The 5,227-nt window shown below is 42.5% G+C and overlaps 1 non-coding gene across 1 annotated transcript; it reads left to right on the forward strand.

The window, feature by feature from the left end:
- The first annotated feature begins 750 nt into the window (after window positions 1-750).
- On the forward strand, window positions 751-856 carry LOC145593346 (small nucleolar RNA R71). The gene has a single exon (XR_014102689.1). It is a non-coding gene; the product is annotated as a small nucleolar RNA R71 (small nucleolar RNA).
- The last annotated feature ends 4,371 nt before the right edge of the window (window positions 857-5,227 follow it).

A 5,227-nucleotide genomic window follows, 5' to 3' on the forward strand; every position in this document is an offset into this window, starting at 1 on the left:
CCTTGATTGTTGCCATAATTTTGGTGTTGGCCACCAAAGCCATGAGATTGGCCTTGATTTCCATACCATTGGCCTTGGTTTTGATTACTATAACCTTGATTGTTATAGTTACGACGGAAACCTTGATTTCCTTGGTTCCTATAACCACCAGTGTTGTAGTTATCAAAAATCCCTTGTTGGTCAGCATTCCTAGTCCCAAAATTCCTCGAACCTTCAAATCTTTGTCCATTATTATTGTTGGAAACAAAATTCACTTGCTCACAATCATTGTTTTCAACATCATCACAATTCTCAAAAGCATGTGGACAACTAGAAGAGTCATGGTCATATGACCTACAAACATCACAAAAGACACATCCACTTGGCATATTACTTGAATTAGAAGGAGGAATAGAGTTAGAAGATGTACCTTTCCCCTTAATGTCGGAGGGAAGACTTGGTGCAATTGAAGAGACACTCTCTAGCTTGGCCTTGATTAATGTCATCTCCTTCCCTAAGTTTGAAATTTGGGAAGATAAGTTATTGATTGCATTGAGATGATAAACCGAGTAGACCATTGAGCTACTTTTGCTTGTAGACTCTCTCTCTCCCTCTTGCCAATCCATGTAGTGACGAACTACATCCTCTATTATATCAACAACTTCTTCCTTGGTCTTGTTCATAATCGGGCCTTCGGCTCCGGCATCAAGACATGACTTCCCTTGGGGACTCAATCCTCCATAGAAGATTTGTATGATTTGGTAGGTCAGGATTCCATGGTGGGGACATTCTCGTTGATACTCCTTGTATCTTTCCCAAGCCTCATACAAATTCTCACTAGGCTTTTACTTGAAACTTTGGATTAGAGTTCTTGCCTCGGCGGTCTTTTGAGGGTAAAAGCGAGAAAGAAACTCTTTAGTGACCTTATCCCAAGTTCTCAAGGAATTAGGATTCACTTCCTTATCTAGCCACTCCAAAGCTCTTCCGATTAGAGAGAACGGGAATAGCTTGAGCCTTATGAATTTTTGAGAAACCCCATTAACCTTGATTGTGTTGCAATACTTCTCAAACACTTTGAGATGATTTAGTGGGCTTTCGTGCTTGGCACCACTAAATTGCCTTCGTTCAATCATTGTTATCATAGCCGGCCTTATCTCAAAGTCATTAGCCAGTGTTGTTGGCGGAGCAATACCACTCTCAAATCTATAGGCACCGGGAGTTCCCAACTCCTTCAAAGCAACCCTTGGTACTTCATCCATGCTTCTTTGTTCTTCTTCTTGAAATTCTTCTCCACTTGATGAGCTAGAACTCAAGGATCGTTTAGCAACTCTTATCCTTGCGATTGTTCTCTCAATCTCCGGATCAAAAGGTACTAAAGTCCTTCCTCTTGTCCTATGCATACAATCTCAAAGAAACAATAATTAGTAGCACGGCTACAAATGTAGCCTAAAAGAGAAAAATCTTTTTGTATTTTTGAAATGAAATGAAATAATCTCAACAACAATAGCAAACAACTACACCATTCCCCGGCAACGACGCCATTTTTGATGCGAGGTGGATTCTAGGTCGTTGAAACTAAAATTCCTCCAATCCAAACTAAATTTGTAACCAAACCTACACCTAGTAATAGGGCAAGTTTGGGTCGAACCACTAGAAATGGGGGGAAGTTAGCTATTGCCAAAGTTAAGCTATTTCGAAGCGTAAAAGGGAATGTAGGTTATCTAAGTTCAACAAAATAAACAAAGAAAACACAAAGTAAATCAATATATCAAACATTAGGGATTTAGGATCCACATATTCTTGCAATGGACACACACTAATCGGGTTAGAGATTGACTAATTCAAGCATTGCGAGGGAAGATAGACAATGCAATCAAAAGAGCTCAACAAGCTATCTCCTAGAGGTCTAACTAGCACTAGGAACGTCGCAAACCGAACTCAATCGATAAATGTGAGCTACAAATCAATGGTCCGTATCAATGTAGGCACACAATGCAATCTAGTATGACAATTAAAGTTAGCTACACTTTAACTAATCACACACATGCACAAAATCAATCAACCAATTTAATCACAATGCTAAACCAATAAAAAACTCCCAATTAGCTATGATCCATCACTCAAACATGCTTCACCACATCCCTAGCTAGTAAACTACTCGCAATCCATGAAAGAAATTAAAATCAAAACTAAGCTAATCAACAAATTCATCATCATCATTCCAATCAAACCAAATTCAATCAACTAATTAACAAATTTGAACAATCAACAAACAATTGAAATCAAAAACTAAAGATTGAATTAAAGTAAAAGAAAAACTTACAAACTTTGGTGAAATCAAAGGAAAATGTGCTTAGAATCATCAAACATCAATCATCAACCATGAATTTCTCTCTCTAAAAATCTAAGAACAAGTGTTTCTCTCTCTAAACTTCTCTCTCTAAAAACTCTAATTCTACTTCTCTCATTCATTCCCCTCTAAAAATAGAAGAAAAATCTATATATAGTAGAACTAACAAAGAGACATTAGCTAGATCGTCCAAAATAGACCCGTGCGCGACCTTCTTCAAGAGGATGCACGGATGCGCAAAAATGGGTACGAAACAGGGGGAGTAATAGGCGCGGCTGCGCCAGGGCCACGCGCGCCCGCGCCACCAGGCCGCGCACCCGCGCTTTAGTCGCGCGCGCCCACGCCTTGGAACAGGGCAACCTCCTTCCCCTTCATCTTGATGCTCCTCGTGCGCTCCACTTGGTGTGCTTGATGAACACGGAGTATGACAGACCCAAAAACACCTCGACGGTGGGTTCAACACCAGAATTCGTGCCCCCACGGCTTGAATGCACGACCTAAGGTCACTTGAAACTTGCACATCTCCATACTTGGGCTACAAATGGAAGACATTAGACATCCTAATCAATGCAAAACTCGGGAAGAAACCTCGGGAATCCTTGGACAATGATCTTAACCTTAAAATAAAAGAAAACAAGCAAATAAAAGAGAAAAAGACAAGAAAAACCAAGAAATGCATGAAAATTGAAAATCAACTAAGGAAAGTGCAAACTAAAGAAATAAAGAGCAAAACTAAGGGAAAAAGAATGAAAAGAGCTATAAAAGCAATCTTAAATCACCCTAAAAGAGAACAAATGAGTGCCATAAATGACACTCATCAGTCACTCATTACCTCAAGGAACATACGAGCCAAATTCAAAGAACATATGAGTCAAATTCAAAGAATGTACTTTGTATTATTGAAACTCAAAAAACATGTTTAATCAGTATATGTTAAAAAACATAAGTTGTTTTGGGTAAAATTACCCTAGGGCACGTGGCCCTTTCATAGGTTGATACGTGTCAGCCTCCGAGAGGCCCAAATGGGTCTCCCACCTAATGACACGTTTCACTTCAAACAAATGGGAGAAAAGGCTGCCTTTTCTGGCCCAAATCCCAAGAAAGCCGTATTATGGCGCAGCCCCCAAATTAGGTCAGGATGACTTAATTAAGGGCACTTTTTCCAATGACCCTATAAATAGGGAGATTTCCCCCATTTACGGAGCAGATACATTTATTACAACAACCCTACATTCTCTTACATCAGAGAAAGCACCTGATCTCGGAATCCGAGAAGATCTCACTCTATTTTTTTTTCGCACCTTTTTGTATTCTCCAACACGTTCTAACTTGATCGTCGAAGGCGGAGCTCCAACCACTCGGAGTCTCCATTATTTTGCAGGTACAGACGTCACCAGACCAGTCTTCGAGTTGTAACTCTCCCGAGGGACAAAAACACCCCAAATATTTGGCGCCGTCTGTGGGGAGAGTACCTCAAAGATGGTTTAAGAGTCTGTACCACTGCCAGACCCCAGCCGTCCTACGGTTGATGGGGAGGTCTTTACAGACCATGAAGACGACCACGATGTGGACGTCGAAATGTATGTGGCCTCTGACGGGTCACTCATTTCTAAACACATCCGTTCTAGGGATAAGATGGAGCGAGTAAATAATGAAACTGGTATCAGCAAGTCTGCTGGACCACCTCCTGGTAATACCCAGGCAGCAAGAGGTCAGGCCCCAGTAAACCCGAGACGAACTCATGAAATTCACGACAAGTTTCAAGGGTGAGATCAAGGATCTGATTGAAAAAAGGACGGCTGGCTCTAGCAAGGGTATGTCGGCCAAAATATCTCCTCAAGCTGCGAGGAGGAAATCAGTCAGAGACAGGCAGCCTACTCACATTTGATGGAGAAGACTACGTTTGCCCTTGACTGGACAAAGATCCTTCTGCCCCAGACGGGCTCAAGGAAGGTCATTCGTGAAGTTCAGCCGGATGGCAGCAAGAAAACCTTCACCGATGCTCGACATATCATCGAGGTAAATCGGAATCAAAAGCTGTCTGAGTCAACTTCTACGTCGAGCTTTCTAGACATCTTCAAGAATACATCTGCAAGGAATACTCAGTCCTTGCGTGAGAGCCATATAGGCGGCAAGTCCGTCCATTCTGGCCCTCAGATGATTGGGAATGCCCCGTATGTGCCTCTGATGGCATACGAGCCATACACCCCTCATTTCATGCAGCCATCCATCTTTGGAGGACAGGCGGCATACAATGTCCAACCTTTGGACTGGAAGCTCTGTCTGCTCAAACTTGGTGAACAAACTTCTACGTTCACCAAGGAGATAACCGAGGCGGCACAGCCGGCCAAGGTTAAGAATGTGTTGGTTGGTGCCTATGATGGTACCTCCAACCCTGAGGACCACCTCATGGCCTACTCCAACCTTATGCACATGCAGGGGTTGGAGGATGCTATGTGGTGTAGATGTTTTCCGGCTACCTTGAAGGGCATAGCCCAACAATAGTTTAGCAACTTGCCAGCCGGATGTATAGATAGCTTCAAGAGGCTTGTCTTCTTGTTTGCTTCTAACTTCTCGATGAACATCCCTTCCAAGAAAACAAGTCTTGATTTGAGCACTATTCGGCAGGGGGAGAGAGAAGGGCTCCGCTCCTACGTCAGGCGGTTCAATCTGGTCAGAATCCAGATTTAAGGACTTTCTGACGAAGTTGCCTATACAGACTTCTTTAAGGGTCTGAAGGACGGGTTAACTTTCAAGTTAAACCTTGTCAGAAAGAGGGTCTTCACCCTTCAAGAGGCGTTGATAGAGGCGGAGAGCTTCATACAAGCAACCGATCTCTACACGTCCAGTAATTAGTCAGACTCCAAAAAGTCTGGCAAATAAAAGGAGAGCCGGTCT

The sequence above is a fragment of the Chenopodium album genome, chromosome 18 (assembly GCF_948465745.1).
Source record: "Chenopodium album chromosome 18, dcCheAlbu1.1, whole genome shotgun sequence".
NCBI lineage: Eukaryota > Viridiplantae > Streptophyta > Magnoliopsida > Caryophyllales > Amaranthaceae > Chenopodium > Chenopodium album.